We start from the raw sequence: 18210 nt of genomic DNA, 5'->3' as shown, positions 1-18210 counted from the left end.
GGTTATATAGAGAGTCAGGCTCCTCCCAGCTGGAATCGCAATCATCTTCCACATGTGACCTCTGTGAACCTGCAGTGTGAAACATAAGAAGGTTATGCAAAGGAGACATGTATGGTTTAATTCTGGAAGTCATATCTACCCTTTTGTTCATAATCTGTTGACCACAACTCAGTCACATTACAAAATCCTAATTTTCACGAGCCTGGGAAATAGAGTTTTGCTATATGATTAGGTTTCGCTAAGTTTTCAAGAAGACATAGACAGGTATTGGTGAGCTTCAGAATTTTCAACCCATCAGATAGAGTAATCAGAGTAATCTAGGGATAAAAATTATTTATTACTAATTAATTCAATCATGCAATGTTCACCTAGTGTTTACCATAACTAGTTCAGGCATAGTGTTAGATTCTGGAGATGCCTAAAGGTGAGGTAAATGGATCCTAATCCTGGCCAGAAAGATGGCAGAATAAATAAAACATTCATTGCTTATACATTTAATATTCCATTAATGACATGAATTGAATAATTTGGGAAACTACTTATAGAAATCATTCCAAGATGGATGAGGTGGCACATGCCTGTAATCTCAGCAATCAGGGGGCTGAGACAGAGGGATTACAAGTTTGAGATCAGCCTCTGCAAATTAGTGAGGTCCTGAGCAATTTAGTGAGAACTTGTCTCAAAATAAAAGATGAAAAAGAGCTAAGAATGTAGCTCAGGAACAAAGTGCTCTTGCGTTCAATCCACATTATCCCCCTACCAAAAAGAAAAGTCCTTCCAAGTGAAGTCATTGACATGGTTCTTAGCAAGTTACAGGGCATATTGTAATTCTCTTTAAAGAGCACATGCTAATTTATAGATGTTGTTAAAGAATGAAATAAAAAACCTGTCTCCTGTGAAATAAAACTTAGAAAAAGAAAAAATATCTATCGTAGTTTGAAATATTATGTGTTAATTTGAGATTAATTGCCAGTGCAGCCTCCCTTGACAGGAATCTTTCTCCATCTTAAATTAACAACTGCTCTCTGTCCTTGGAGAGTCAACCAGAGCTTACTCCTCCAAGAAGAATTTCCCCATGTCTTTCTCTCTAACCCTAACCCTAGGCACACCCTGCCGATTTTTGGCTAGATGCTCCCTCTGGTTTCTTTGTCTTGTTTTCCTAGCCTTGTGTTCAAATCGCATTTTTATTTTCTCTTTCCTCAAGTACAATTTAAGTGTGTTGAGGCTTGGACCTTTTGGTTATTCTCAAATTTTTTGATATGATCGATTTTCTGATATGATATCCAATGAAGAGATGATTGGAGAAATACTAAAAATGTATCATTGATATTGGATTTTTACCACGTTACTAGATGTGTAGATTTACTTTTAAATTGCAAAGATTATGGGCTTTGAAAATTGAGAAGGATGGGGTTACACTGGAGGAATTGGGAGAAAGTTCCAGGACAAGGATGTGAGAGGAGCCAAGGGACCTTGACCTTGGGAAACAAAGCAGCTTGAAGTTGCAAAGGAGTGGTCTGCCCGGAAGAGGGACGCCCCGGGGAGGTGCTGAGGACGAGGAGGTCAGTCATGGAGGCTGAGGCTTCGAGCACTTCAGGATGGAATCGCTCACAGTCCGAACGAGGTCTGGCAAGGGACTCTTCCTGCTTGGGATCTTCCAGGTTTTGCAGGCCATCTGAGTGGACCCAGGTACTGTAAGATTTTCTGTTCTGGGAACAGTCCCGAGCCACGCCCTACCTCTTGAGCTTCTTCTCCCAGCTAAACATTGCAAACAGGGGAAGGTGCGTAGAGGGGCTCTCTTGAAAAGAGCAAGGGTGAGACCCCTCTGTCCCCCAAGTTTAGTGAGGATGCTCCAGGAGGAGCCCCGGAACTTGGAAATGGACCCCTCTCAGGTGGGAGATGGAGCACTGGCCCCAGTAATATTTCCATCACTGTCTTCTCTCTATCCCTGCATCACTCTTGATCATCTTGAAAATAGGAACTGAGTTTCCTCTTAATAAGGAGCCAGGGAGGATGACTTCCAGTGAATACATTTGAGAAGGACAAGAGGAAAAAGTAAAATTGGGTTTTGATTGTGGCCGTGTTGATTTCTGATCCACACGCTGCTTGTGCATACATTAATGCATTTATTCCTCGCAAGAGTTGGATAAAATTTTTGTTATCTTTGTCTTTATTTAAAAGACGAAGACACTGAGAGGCTGAATCACTCTCTCAAATCAGCCACAGGCCAGGTGAATGAGATGCGCTGTGAAGCGGGACTTGGTGTGACCCCAACATGGTCCTGACGGCTGCCCTCCACTCCTTCCACAGAGCAGCACGTGGCACCTGCTGGCCACTGGAAGCGGAAACCTTGGACGCCAGCTAAGAGCAAATCATCCACTGTCAGCCACGTCTCACAAGGCTGAGGAGCCATGTCAAGAGGCTGAGGTGGCTTCAGAATGCAGGTGGTGACTCGTAGCCAGCGACTTTTCCTTATTGTTTTGTCTTCCCACTATCTGCAAACTATTGAGTAGAAGAATAAAGAGAATGGTCAGTGCCTCTGAAGGCAGGTGTCCTGCACTGGGAGAACTTCACCAGAGATTACTGTTCAGTCAGACGGCCATTTGCAGAATTTAATATGCTGCCTACCAAGTATATTAGCTTTATTTCCAGAAGTGTGAACAAAACTGTGAACCAGAGATGAGGGCTGATGCCAGTGGCTGACAGATTCTCACAAATGAACTGACATGCCAGAGAGGACAAAGCCATTTTGTTTGTGTTTTAAATATTCCCTTCCTGTCAAGTTCCTGATGCTGCACCTCCAATATCATGCACAGCCAGGAAAAATAGAAAGAAAGGAACAGAGAAGTATTCATTTTGTAGCTTGGGCTCCATAAGGTATCAGAAAACACTCTCATTTCCCCATCAGCAATGCTGCTCGCACAGCTGGGTCTGTGGGAAGCAGTCATCGACAATTTGTCAGGGCATTGTCTGGTGTTTAATAACACCACCCAAAATTTTGGTTTTGGAATAAAAGGAGACTTTAATTCCAAAATATATTTTATGAATCATTTTCAAACACCACCAAAACACAAGGGCACCCTAGTCAGTTACAGTCCTGGCTTTATTTTATTTTTAATAGACTCCTAGAATTATAAGACCATGCCAAATTTGTGGGTTTTCATGTTAGAAACTTTCTGAGTGTCTCTCACTGGAGCATTGTTAGCAAACAGCACAAATTTATGAGAATGCAGAGCAAGTCATTGGAAGGTCATGCCTATTAATTTAAATTCTTCTGCAAAACCAGCACATTTTATGCACAGATCCCAAGACTGGGGGCAAGTGGGAGAATTTATTTGTATTGTTCTAAGGGTGCACATTCTGTATGGAAAATGAGTTTCACATGAGCTTCTCCATACATCTTAGCTGACTAGTCGACCATTTAGAAGATTCCTCTGTAGTTGCAGGTGACCGGAGGCTGTTGTTCATGATTCTCAGAGCAAGAGAGAGAAACTTGGACCTCAGTGAGCATGCAGCCTCTGGTTGCGTGGAAGAGGGGATGCATTCACTCCTCTGCACACAGTCTCAAAGTTTACGACTTTTTAATTCTATCAAGGCAATAATTATCTTAATTTGAGAAACACAGTAGTTTTGAGGTGGTAGAAAAGGGATGCTGTCCGCACAGGAGGGCAACACCTGCAGCCAAGAGACTGGGAAGCTCCCTCTCCTCTTGGCCTGGAGTTCATGGACTGTGGAGTTGGCATTTTCATTTCCATGTGGAGTCCCCCAGAGAAGGTCAAGACCTCGGTGGGATCTGCGGCTGCCAGTGAGGCAGTTCTGAGCAGCGCAGGATACTGCTTGCCCCTCCTGCCCCTGCCACGAGAGGCACATGCCCTAGCCAGACCACTTAGCTGAGAAGGACAAGAGTCCCCCAAAGGTAGTTGCACTTTTTTGGTTCACTCCAGAGGTGACCGGACTGCCCAGATGAGAGAAGCTGTGTCCCAGCCGGCCTGAGTCTTACTCGTGTCAGGAAAAGACTTTCCTTCTAGGCCAATCCATTTGTGTGTGTGTTTGCGTGTCGCGTTCCCCCATCAATAGCTAACAAACGCGGTTTTAATTCATGATCATCTAAATTCATATTTCTACTTAGAGCCAAGGTAGCAGTTTATTTATACTCCGTGGAGCTTGAAGGAAGAGTTAGGATTTGCTTTTGTTGAGGTGCTCAAGTGACATGGGAAATTCTCAGCAGTAGTAATGATAGACACGATGTTTGAAAATCACGAGGTTTCTCTTCTACCTGCTGCTTGGGTCTCTTTAATTGTTCTCTCTGCAGATCCCCAAGTCCTCTGGAAGGGCTGACTACCTGCAGGAGTCAAGGCCAGGCCCAAATGGGTGATCGTGACTACCAAAGGTTCTTCAGCTTCTGTTTCCTTGTACAGCCTCTGGGCTGGACCTGAGGCCTCCAGGGCAGCTCCAGGCCTGCCTGTGCCTCACACCCCTGGCTTGGCCCTCGGCTCAGGTGCTCACAGTCTCTTTAGGTTTTATTTCTTTTAAAACAATATTCCTTTCTCTACATTGAGGTACCTCCTCATACTCATTAGGATTGTTATTATTAATAATAATAATAATAATGTTCATGAAGATAAGGAGAAATGGACTCCCCAGTGGGTGGGGTTGTAAAATGGTACAGCCACTATGGAAAAGAGTGCAGTGGTTCTTCAAAAATTCAAAATATTAGACGATTCAGCCATCTTCTTCTGGATCTGTATCCAAAAGTATTGGAAATAGGGTTTTCCAGGGATATCTGCACGTCCACATTCATATCTGTAATAGTCAGTGGTGGGTGCAACCCAGACGTCCATCCACAGATGGACAGACAAACTAAATGTCGCATATGCATGCCATGGAATATTATTTAATCTTCACAAGGATATGAATTCCAGCACACACAACATCAAGGAGGGGCACTGAGGACGTTATGCTGAGTGACGCAAAAGGACAAATGTAATAGGATCCCATTTATGTACAGCATGCAAACTTATCAAAACAAAGTGTGGCTGTGAGCTTCCAGGAGGAGAGGGGAAGGGGGTGGTTTCATGACCAGGAGCTACAGCAGCGATACTTGCAGAACAATGTATATTTACTTTTTATTGAACAGTACACTTAAAAATGGTTAAGACATTAATTTTTTTCTTTGTATTTTACAGTAGAACAAACACTTCCTTGAAATACGTAGAGTCTCATTCTCACGACTGTGGATGAATGAAAGCCAAGAACCCTGGACGGGCTGCTAGGCAACTTTCTCCCAGTCGTGTTCACAGTCATGGACAGAGGTGCCGGGCCTTTGTCCCATCCACACTCCCGATTAATTGCTGAGGCATTGGAACGTGCCTGTGCAGCCACAATGGCATTCCGATGACTGGAAGGTTCCTCAGCTGTTTCATTTTTGGCAGTCGAATAAAGACTGACATAACTTGAATGAATATTTTATAAAGGAGACGTGGCAGCTGCGGAGCATGAATAGCTGCTTGACTTTTACTGTAGCGAGCACTGTAATGTCAGGCTTTGTCACCTTGTTTTAGCTGACAAGTTCAGAGCTGATGAGGTGAATGGGTCTGACTGTCTAGCAGAAAGGTAAGAGTTTTTATTACAGTCTGAAGTCATGCAATAAGGCGAGTTAGGAATGAAAAGGTAGAATTAAGAGATAATTAAGAAAAGGCTGTCCTAATTCCTTAAAGGGGGTGGCGTGTCAGATTCCATTGCCTTCCTGGGAATGGTATGTTATCGGATCCTGCTGGAGGAAAGCTGTCGTTCAACAGAAGGAAAGCATTGCTTAGAGCTGATGACAAACGCATTGTTTATGGAATTGTGTTTGGAGTTATTTTTTTTTAGTGGGTTTGAATTTTCCTGATTCAGTACCAGAAGGAAGATATGGAAGTCCCAGGAGTTAATTCAAATAAATGTTGTATTATCACACTTATGAAACGAGTTAGCTGTATATGCAATGAATGCTGCAACAGAGAGCAGACAACCAGTGGTTGTCAACCATCCCCGCCCCCATGTGCTTCGCTTGGCGAATGGTCTGGAAGATAGCTGAGTTCACAGAACAGCAGCAGCGCACCACCAGGAGCTAGTTAGAAGTGCACACCCTTGGCCTTCCTCAGACCCACTGGGCTGGAAGGTACATTTGAGCAAGTCCTCGGGTGGGTGGAGTGCATGTGACATTTTGACTAGCACATGCGCCACCTATGGCCCTCAAATTTCTGTCTCTTGCTAATCACTTACATGATCTCTCACATAATCTTATGCTATTATTTAATTGATGTTCTTTTATGAATCTTCTCATTTTAAAATACCAATATGCGTTTTGAAACTCAAATTGAAATATCAGTTGCTATATGATAGGGAATGTAATGGCTCAAAGAATCACAATGAAAGAAAACAGTAGTATTAAATTGCTGGGGGTTATTTGGCATGATGGTAAAGATTAAATGTGTTAATAAATGTAAAGCATTCAGAATCATGTCTGATATATAATAAAGTGCAGTGTAAGTTTTAACTAATGTATTACTATTAAAGCTAGTTATTAGTAAGCCTTCTCTTTTTGATCAAAAGAGATTAGTTGGTATTAGAAAAGAGTTAAAAATAACACCTCAATGAAATTAAAAGGGAATTCAGAAAGGGATCAGATTTATCATTAACAGATTTAACTTTAAATAATTCTATGTCCACATCTCACCTACACCCATTTCAGGGCCACCAGCAGCGTATCTACTTGGCACTTTGAAAAAATGCTTGTTTGGATCTTGAAAGACATGTCTATAAGATAGAACAATACTCAAGGGCACGTCTGTCTCAAATGTATCAAGTTGAATTAAGTTGCTCAAATATTCCACAATTAATATAATCAATTTCCTATTGTCAAGTATTTAGAGTGCTTGTCTTGTTTGTCTGATTTGAGCTTTTGTGAATGATGCTGTGATGAACCAATTTTCCTTCCCCGCCCCCTGGCAGAGATGAACATAATATTCAATGTTGATGAGATTACAAGGAACCAGACACCTTCAGACTCTTGATGCAGGGATTTGGGATTATAATATATGTAGAGAGAGACCTGTTAGTATGTTTTTAAAAATGAAACTACATACAGCTTGATCTGAATTTCATTTCTTTTTAAAAAAAGTTTTTGTAGTTGTAGATGGACAGCATGACTTCATTTTATTTGTTTATTTTTATGTGGTGCTGAGGATCAAACCCAGTGCCTCACAGGTTCTAGGCAAGCACTCTGCCTCTGGGCTACAGATCCAACCGCCATGAATTTCATTTCTAAGAGTTTATCTTCAAGGAATTTTTGTATGAACGTATTTTTACAAGGGTGATGTTCATCTTAGATTATATATATATATTTTATATATATATAATATATATATATGGTAGCAAACACTAAGAAAATTAATTGTCTAACAATAGGGGATTCATTAAATGACTAATACTATATTGAGACCATACAACCACTCATAATCCTATAACAAAATAATTCTAAACTCATGGGAAACTAATTATGGAGTTGGGCACAGTGGCACTCATCTTTAATCCCATCTACTTGGAAGGCTGAGGCTGGAGGATCACCAGTTCAAGGCCAACCTGGCCAACTTATTGAGACCCTGTCTCAAAATAAAAAGGGCTGAGGATGTAGCTCAGTGGCAGAGAACCTACTTATCCTGGTTGAGGACCTGGGTTTGACCACGAGTACTGCAAAAACAATAATAACAAAAAACCTAATTAGGAAACATCCTTAAAAAATATTATTTATTAGACAGTCTACACAGCATCCACAACATTCCTTCTATTGCCAGGATCCAGTACCCAAGAATCACTGGTGTCTTCCACTGCTTCCCTGGCTTCAGAGCTGGCTCTGCTGATGAATTTTTGCTATTTGGAATACTAATGTTCTCATCACACAGAAGAATGGCTGAAGACCTAATTAGTCTATGAGGGAGACACATATCCTGCTTCAATTAAATTACACAGCTCTGCAAAAAACAATTACTTATTTTTTAATAGGCACAGTAATATGTCTGAAATGGTATTAATTGAACTAGAAAGTTAAAGCTAGAGACAAAGGTAGAACTCTGTATGTTGTCCCATGATCGATGATTAAGCTACTGAATGTGCTTGTATGAGTTGAAGATCTCATCAACCATCTCCAACGCTGCATGAATAATTGAGACACACAAATAAATGCAAGGGGAGAAGATTTATTATCACAATTCTCAGTCTTTATAAAGTCAAAACTTTGTATGTTGCCTTGCTCTTCAACACCTTGAGGAAGGTCATAATGACATAAAGAGTGCTCTATCCCCAGCAATGCATTTCAAATTTGAGAGGCTAATCATCACAAAGGTCTTATTCACACAGACAGTTGGTGAAGGGCTCCAGCTTGAGCTGGTCCTGGTTCTGCCTCATGGCAGCCATGTGACCTGGAGTTGTGATGGGCTGACAGATCTGACTCCATGAGGATGTTACAGGCCAGACTCTAAGGGAAATGACTAAACAGACTCCATGTTGCTCTGAGACTCCATGTTATGTAGGAAATAAGCTTCTCCCATGGGAACACCCCGCCTCTGTGCCCATCATCAGTTACTTGGTGTGACATGTTTAATAATATACAATGGCAACTCCTATGTAGTAAAGAATCGCTCTTTTTTGATTCCTATTGCTCCTAAACAACGTACCACGTGAACAGTGATTGTGTGGACGTTAGTAACCATTCTTTAGTTTGTACCTACATAAGGGTCATTTTGACCCACTTCCCCCTCTGTCGATCTCATGATGTTAATGTGTAATTTTGAATCATAACAACAGACACTTATGATTAATGTGATTTTTGGTATAAGAATCCCTACAACCCTGTGGTCGGGGCTGTTCTCCCAATAGCCATTTTTTGGGGCATTGTGTGAGACAGTCAGAGGCCAGCTTAATAAAGACTCTCAAATTTGGACTTCTCAGTGATGATCGGTGTGTTCTTAAGTTGCGTCCCATAACAGAGCAGTTGTGAACCAGGCTGAAAGAGCCCCATACCATTGTTTTTGAGGTAGAGGTGGCAGTTTTGGCCTTGTAAGGCTGTTAGGAGCCTGTTAAATAATGGGATGTGTTTGAAGCTTTTAGGTACAGAATCGCTGCCCAGTAAATGTTAGCAATTATCTGTTTTTTATAACTATTAACAGTTGCTCATGGTGCACATGTAGACCAGGTCCGTTCACAAGCTCTGCAGATCCTGGGCTGCTCGCCTGCACATTGAGTCCCACAGATTTGTATGTTTATGCCCCCAGTTACTTCACAGCTCCCTGTTTTGTATTAAGGAACCTTGAAGAGTATGATCTTCTAATCTCGGCTCTAACAAACTTCTGCTTTCTGAAATCAGCAGAAGGGCTATGCACTACTAAATAAACAAAACATAAGATAGTATACATGATTTTAGAATATAAGTAGCAGTGAATTCTCTTAAAATCATATGTGCTTGGCCTGATTAAATAAAACTGTAGGATTTGCACTTTTAAAGCAGTAAGTAGGTTAACCATTTTCAATTCTATTGATTAATCTCACAACACCATGACTGGTCAATCATCTGACCATTTGTTTATGAAGAGGCCAATGCTAAGTACATTCCTCAGCAACAGTTTTGCCCCAGGTATGGCTTATGAGACTATTCTAGGTTCAAGTTGAGTTTCCTAATCAGTTTATAAACTATAGTTAGGGTTAAACCTTCATTGACATTTTGATAAATCAATGTTACTAGGTTATTTATTTTACCCAAGGACTAGACAATATTATTAGCTTATTTGAAACTCTATCAAAACTCCATCATTAGTAATGTATTTTAAATTAAAATGGAAATAAATAAAAACCTTTAAAACCATGTTTTGTTTTGTTTCATTTTTCTTCTTCTTCTTCTTTTTTTTTTTTTTTTTTTTTTGTGCCAGGGATTGAACCCAGGGGCACTTATCCATTGAGCCACAACCCCAGCTCTTTTTAGTTTTTATTTAGAGACGGGGTTTCTCTAAGTTGCTCAGGACCTCACTAAGGTGCTGAGGCTGGCTTTAAACTTGCAATCCTCCTGCCTCAGCCTCCAGAGTTGCTAGGATTACAGACCTGAGCCCCTGAGCCTGGCTAAAACCATGTTTAGAGAGCGTGGCGTGGCATGGGCAAGGGAAAAAATAATTGAGTCCTGTTTCTAAACCAGTGTTTCAGAATATTGGCACTGTTACCATTGTGGGCTGGGCTGCCATCTGCTGTGGGGCATCCTGTGCATGGCAGGTCATAGAGCAGTAGCCCTGCTTTCTATCCTCTGGATGCCAACAGCGCCTCCTCCCTGTTTGTGATGACCAAACATGCCTCCATGCCAAATGTCCCCCAAGGAGGCCAGTGGAGGGAAAAATCATCATCCCAGTTACTAATACAACCAGCATTTCAATAGTGTTTGAATAAAAACCCTGATGGCTCATGTAAACTGAGGCAGAGCTGGAGAAAAGTCAAGCTTTGTACATAGGACTCTTTCTATTTTACTCCTAAACTCTGTCCTTTTTCCTCTGTCTTTTCATTCCTGCTTGGCCCTAAGTGGCTTTATCTATATGTATTTAAAATTTCCTCTGTATTAAAAAGTTAAAAGTAATAGCATAGTTTATTCAGTAAAATAGGTCCCTTGCTGAGAAATAGGTGGATAAAATTTATTGATTTGCAATAAAAGTCATACATTTATAAAGTGCCAGGCATTTGAGAAAATGGTTATAAAAATCTAAATCCCAACAGCAATACAATGAACCAGTAATAAGGTTTGGGTCGCGTGATCACAGCAGTGAACCGTGTTGCCAGAATGTGCATGAACGGGCCCTGATGTGCATGAATGTGCAGCAGGGGTGGCCGTGCAGGCGCGGGTGCAGGGACCCTCTCCGCTGCTCTCCTCCAGCCTCTCCAGGGACCTCCACGCAGAGGCTCCCCTACTTCATGCGTCGCGTCTCCACCTGGCCATACTTCTCGGAATATGCCATAGAGTGTGGGTACTTTCTACTCAGCGTCGGAAACCCAGAAAAACAATAAATGTTTATAGAAGGCAGTAAAATTTTAGGGCTCCATTCACATCAAACGTTAAACACGCAGAGTCTTCCTGGCAGCGCAGGAGTCGCTGGAGCCCGGTGCTGTTGGAGTCGCCCTGGGCAGGAGAGGCGCCCTTGGCCCTTCCCAAGGGAGCCAACTGGAGGTGAAGGAAGGATTCCCTCTCTCTTGGACAACAGGCAGCGTCATCGTCTGGAAGTCGTTTGCTGCCAAAAGAGGTGAATAGAAATATTCAAAGCCACTTCCTAATTTGCTCTTGCTCTGGAAATTCTATTCCGAGCAACCAGAGGTTCCCAAGTCTCAAGGCCCAGGGCTGGCCTGAGTTCCAGACTGATGGTCCACACCTTCCTGGTAACCATTAGGTATCTTGCTCAAGACGGGAACAGACCTGCTTCCTCCTCAGCATTCCTACTTGGCAGTTAATACTGGCTTAGCTGCTCAAGTGAAAACCCCTGGAAATCCCTGGAATCCAGCTTCATCCTGCTTGGCAGGCCAGTACCCATGCTCGGTTCCTCCCCTCATCCTTCCTGCTCCTTCCTGTTGCTGCCATCATGTCCCCTGTGCACGCTGGCCTGTCCACTACCAGCCCCGCCATCCACAGCCCATTATCTCCACAGTGCAGAGCAGTCAGTCAGAAAAAACAAAACAAAAGGAAATCAAAATTGAATCAGACCAGTCCTCTGCTTCAAAAGAATTCCTTTTCCCTCAAAAGAAAAATTCAATCTCTGCCATGGTCTGACAGGGTCTCTGTAATCAGGCCCTGTTTACCCCTCAAAATCCACCTTCTAACATTCTCTTCTCATTCAATCCACCTTTGGCTCCTAGTTCTTTCTGCTTTTGTTCATATTTGAGGACATGAGGCCATCCCAGGGCTTTGGATCGTGCCTTTGATTCTGCCTGGAATAATCCTCCCTAAGACAGGAGCATCATTCGCCTGTCCCTCCCATGTTCACTTAGACGGTCTCTTCAGAGAAGTCTTCCATCACCCTCCTTTATAAGGTGGACCTATGTGCCCCCTATTTCTATCTGTTGTATGATATCTACTCCTTGCTCATTTTATTTATGCAGCTATTTTAACGTGACTGAATCCTGGTGTCAACCAGAGCCACTGAGACTGTTTTCCACCCCAGCACTGGCTCTGTGCTGCTGCCCGACCCCTCCTAGGCTGTTCATGCAGGTCCCCAGAGCACTGCTCCTGCCTGTCATGGTGGGACTAGGTTCCATCATTCCAGGTTCAAGGAAAATGAGGAACAAAATACTCTTTGGGATAACATTGCTGAAGGTCTTGAAATGCCCTCCAGCTGACCGACTCGGCCCGAAGTCTAATCCTGTAATAATCACCAAGGCTGGAGGAACGTGGAGCTAACTCTGTCCTTGGCTTCAATGCTCAACTTCGGAGCTGGATTTTTTGCCTCCACAGACCTGGGTGGCTAGAAGCAGAAGCGAGGAGATGGTCTGAAAGAAGCCAAGGGCTGCTAAGAAGAAGCACTCACTGTTCACGGCAGCAAGGGACTCTGGAGTCAGGAAATCTCACATCCTTCATAGCCAAGGCTCCTGTAAGACCTTTACAGATCCTAAGCACCAGAAAGATTGTGCAATTTAAAATGAAAATCAAATGTATAGGAATGACCAGATCGAACATCTTGTTTCCAGAATGTCTGGACATGAAGTTCTTCAAAAGAGCTCCTGCTTTCCTTTGGGGGGTGTTTTTGAAGCCTGCAGCTGAAGAACATGCTGCTTTATGAGACACCTGAAGCTCACGTGCCCAAGCTCACATGGCTAGCTGGCAGAACCCCACCCAGGTCGCTCTTGCCTTGCATGATGCACTGCTCCTAACTCACACCCCCAGGCATTTCTGGATGAGAATTTGGGGTTACATTAATGCCACCAGCTCCAGTGTCTTCTCCTCAGAGAACTGGTTTTACTCACATGAAGTCAGACTCGAGCAGACTTCTTCCAGCTCTCCTCTGTGCAATTGGCCCGTGGTGGCTGCTTCTTGGAGATCACTCTGTGGCCAGGGAAAACCCTGAACCCTGAAAGACAGATTTCCCAGCTGCACGAAGCTGTGTTGCATCTCCAAAGGACACACAGGTGGGGAGGTGGAGGAGCTTTCAAAGGAGGCAGAGGAGTTATCAGCGAGGGATAAGAGAGGACTTCAACCCTTATTGAGGGGTGTCTGAATAGGGAGTGAGAAAGAGCATTTCACTTATCTGAAAGGATGTAATTCCCAGCCCTGCTCAGGGTCCAGGGAAGCCTCAGTTCAGGCCTCTCCTGAGGTGGAGGGAGCAGCAGAGGACTAGAACCTTCGTTTCTGTTTCTATATCTAGGGATTCTCTACCCCAGGACCAGTGACATTGGGAACCAATGATTCTCTGTTGGGGATGAGTAGGGAGAGAGGTGGCCTGTCCTGTGTATTATAGGGTGATTATGAGCATCTCTGGTCTCTGTCCAGTAGATGCCAGAATCACTCTTCACCCGTATGCAACCACAAGTGTCTTCAGACTTTTCCAAATGTTCTCTTGGAGTGGGGCCTAGACCCCTCCCACCAGTTGGGAATCGCTGCTCTAACTCTGCTGATGGTATGGAATACTCAGAAAGCCCTCCACATTTTCTTTTAGACCAAAACACACGGGATGAAAAAGATCCTGTGTGTACAAGGCCATGGGGGAAAACTGGAGGAAACTGGCTTCATTTGGAGGTTTAAATCTCACAAAGGAAACAACCCAATTTAGCAGTAAAAAAAGAAAAAGAAAAATCTTTGAATATTTCCAACCTCCACCAATTACACTATTATAATGTAATTGACCTTCTATTAACTTCCCAGGGAGATAATAACTAGGAGGTATATTTAGTTTGTTGTGGAAAAATCTCAAAAGGCATACTTAACCACTGTGGTCAATCCAAATGACTGTATCATTCTTAGTGCAAAGAGAAAAGTGAAATTTTCTTACTATTTAATGCCCAGGCTGTTCAATTTTCTCCATTTGGAAAATGGTGCTAGTATTTGTGGAAAGAACCCAACCCTTGATTGGGAGGTGGAGATGAAGATGGTGGTCTGCAGTACATGGAATACTTCCCTGTGAATAAAATGAGTGATCCAGAACTGCAGACATAAACCCAGGCAATTCTCAAAAGCATCATGTGCAACAGAAGGCAAACTGCACAAGGGTACTTTACAGAGATGCTCCTATGTAAATTCTCAGGCACAAAACAAAATTGCATATTCCATGTAGGTATGTGCTTATGTTGTAAAAGTAGGAAACATTGCATGGGAATGTTATGCACAAACAATAAAATCCTCTTGTTTCTGGAGAGGGAGAAGGGCGAGTTACACTAGAATGGAGCTTTTATGTATCTGTAATCTTGATAAGAGAGAGGAGAATGCTAGGTACAGGGGTATTATTTATTTTCCATTTATTTAAATTTTATTACAAAATAGTAAGACTGAATCCTGAAAGTAGCATCGTCAATCGACTAATCATGATTATTTTTACTTCCATGAATCCAGCAAGTCTTAGGGATCATGATAGCACTATGATGACTCTGGTGATTTGGTAAAGTTGGTGAACAAGGCAACTGGTCTTGGAAACTGAGTACAGAGCAGCCTAAGTAAGGGAATAAGAAGTGAAAGAGTCTGATGACGAAGGAGACGAGACAAGAATCCTCATTACGAACGTTTTCCCACTCCTCAGTTTATACCCAAAGGACTTAAAATCAGCATACTACAGTGACACAGTCATATCAATGTTTATAGCAGCTCAGTTCACAATAGCTAAACTATGGAACCAACCTAGATGCCCTTCAACAGATGAATGGATAAAGAAAATGTGATACAAATGTGCACGTGCGCACACACACACACACACACACAAAATGGAATATTACTCAGCTTTAAGGAAGAATGAAATTCTGACATTTGCTGGTAAATGGATGGAATTAAAGAATATCATGCTAAGTAAAATAAGTCAAACCCAAAAAACCAAAGACTGAATGTTTTCTCTGATATGTGGATGCTAATTCACAATAAGGGGAGTGAAGGGAGGCAAAGGGGTTTGGGGGTAGGAATGACAGTAGAGTGAATCAGACATTATTACCTCATGTACAAGTATGACTGCATGATCAATGTGATCCTATAGTATGTATAATTAGAAAAATGAGAGATTACACTCCATTTATGTGTGATCTATGAAAATGTATAAATGCATTCTGCTGTCATGTACAACTAATTAGAACAAATAAAAACAATTTTTTAAAAAGAATCTACCCACATTCCCTGTAGCTTGGACCCAGAATGTCCCCAAAGGTCCACATGTTAAAGCCTTGGTCTTCAGCTTGGTGCTATTGAGAGGTGATGGAAACTTTGAAAGGCAAGACAGTAGGAGGTCTTAGGTCACTGTGGTGTGCCCTTGAATGAACATGTGAGACATTTGTCTCTTCTTCTCTCTCTCCTTGCTTGCAGGCCACCACGTGGTGAGCAGCTTCCTCCATCCCTCACTACCGCCATGATGTTTAGTCTCACCACAAGTCCAAATGGAACCAGCCGACCAAGGGCTGAAACTTCCAAAACTGTGAGCTCAAGTATACCTCTCCTCTTTTGAAGTTGATTGTCCCAACCATTTTGTTACAATAACACACAGCTGACTAACACATACTCCAATTCGATTTGTTTAACAAAAAATATTGAAATGAAGAATTAGAATGAATATTGTGTTTGTTTATATGTGCCACTCATGTTTGCTTACATAATCCTTTAAAATTCTTTGAGTCTTATGCTTTTATTCCTTATCTTACAAAATGGAGAAACTTTACCAGAAGGAAATTTACACATTTTTTTCCAAGAATGTAGAGTTTGCCCAACTGCAAGTTACCTGCCAGAATTTCATGGATCTGTCTGTCAGGAGACAGAAGCTCATGGATCAGAGAGGAAGGGCAGTTATGACCCAGACCAACAGCAATAGCCAGTGCACCCACTTTTAGGTCTTGTCCTAATGCTTGGCAGGCTGGAGAACAATGGTAAGCAATAAAGGTCCACGTGTGTATTTCTATCTTTGATGATAATGCCCAAATGTCATTATCAGTCATTTATCGACATTATCAACATGGAATCCGATATTGTTTGTCTTATTAAGGAATTCTATATTTATTCCTATTTTTAAGTGAAAATGATGTTTAATTTTGCCAAATTCTTTTTATGTGTCTGTTTGATCCTGGGCATTAAATCCAGGGGTGTTTTACTGAGCTACATCCCTAGCCCCCAGCTTGCTTTCTTGAGACAAGCTGGCCTCAAATTTGTGGTTCTTCTGCCTCAGTCAAATTGCTGGAATTACAGGTGTGTACCACCATGCTTGATCGAAAAACCTTTTTTTTTTTTTTTTTTTTTTAAAAAATGTAATCTGCAAATTCGATTATCCGTCTTCTCCTTCATTCTCCTAAGGCTGCACCATGGTGGAAAGGATGATGTCCTGGTCTGTTCTTTCATTCTAGTTCTTCCTATAATTATTCTGGCAGAAACTTCACAATGTCTCATCCAGTGATGCCTCCTTGTGATCTCAGCTGTGAAAGTGGTTCCCCTACCTAATGCATCTTTAAGGTAGTTAAATCAATGAACCAATCAATCAACGATAGTTTAGGAGATACTATAACTGGGAGACTTTTTAACATTCTTGAGATAAACCTTAATTCACAGTAAATTAAAGTAGTCCTTCTACAGAAATGGGCTGAAATTGTTCCTCTTTTATGTTTATGTCAATAGTAACACATGAGATTGATAGCTCCTCATATAAAGCTTTGTTAAGTTTTGATATCAAAGTTATACTTTATGAAATTAGCTGGAAAGATTTTATTTTTTGTTCTACTCTGGAGCAGATAGTACAGCAGCAGGTGTTGGGGTCACATGGGTGACAGAATCCTGCAGAGGCATGGCCATGGAACAACTGTCTGACCACCCATTGCTCCCCCGCTCCCTTTTTTTGGACTACAGCTTTTTTTCTTAAATGAATTTTGGACATTTTTATTTTCCAAGAATATTTACTTTGTGAAGGTCACCCAATTCATTAATACACAATAAAGGTCAACAGGTATTCCATTATCATAGTACAGATGTGTCTGGCTTTGCCGGCTGCAAGGGCTCTATCCTGACTATTCCACTCAGTGGGCACATGGCAAAAGCAGGGAGAGGCGATAAGAAACAAACATGACTGTGTTCCAATAAATCTTTATTTATAAAAAATGGGCAGTAGCAGGTTTGTTCTTTGGGCTGTAAGTTTTCCAACACCTGCCAGAGAGTTGTTTATATTAGATTTAATATATTTTTTTAAAAAGTATTTATTCTGAATATATTTTCCTATTTATTATTTTTATTTATTATTCTAGAAGTCCAATAAAGTTTCATTTTTTAAAATATATTTAGTAATTATTTTATTCAGATAGTTCTCTCTGCTGAGATGGCTCCCATGTTGGTCTTCAGTTGTTCCACGGTGTGACTTTGGTTTAGATGAACTCTGTGCTGGGTCTTCCAGTCATCTGTTATTCATGATTGTGACAGAGACAGACAGACATGAGCAGTGGGAACAGGAGGTTAAGGGACAAATTCCAAAAACTAGGCCCTGTGCTACTCCCACAGGTTTCTTAAAAAACCAATAAATCCTGCAGCCATGCCTGGCTAAGTCAACAGGATATGCTATGTTCCTTGGCAGACAACCTGTCTCTGAAGAAGAAATGCAGAACCCAGATGCTGATAAAAAGAACCCAAGTTACCCTGAAGAGGGGGACTTCTGTAACCCTTGTACAGACCAGATAGCAGAACTTGGAGAGTCCATTCATAAAAGCTGTGGATTAGCACCGGTCAGCATGGGCATGTGCAGTGGGGACTTAAAAGTTTAAGGTCATCTTGCTGTCAGTTGAAAGTCAAGAGGTAGAGCTAGATGCAACTCCAGAAACTTCCCTGGCATCTCCACCAAGTCTACAAGGAGAGGGTGTGCAGTCCTTTTCCTGCAAGGACCCACTACTTCTTTGATAGCGTCCCCCTTTTCCCTTTCTCATCCCTTCTAATAAACTCTTGCCTGTTACACTGAGCGACATGTCTGAAATCTTTCCAGCGTGATTGCAAGAACCGGGGTT

The sequence above is a fragment of the Sciurus vulgaris genome, assembly GCF_902686455.1.
Source record: "Sciurus vulgaris genome assembly, chromosome: 2".
NCBI lineage: Eukaryota > Metazoa > Chordata > Mammalia > Rodentia > Sciuridae > Sciurus > Sciurus vulgaris.
Note: the sequence above shows the minus strand (reverse complement) of the source record.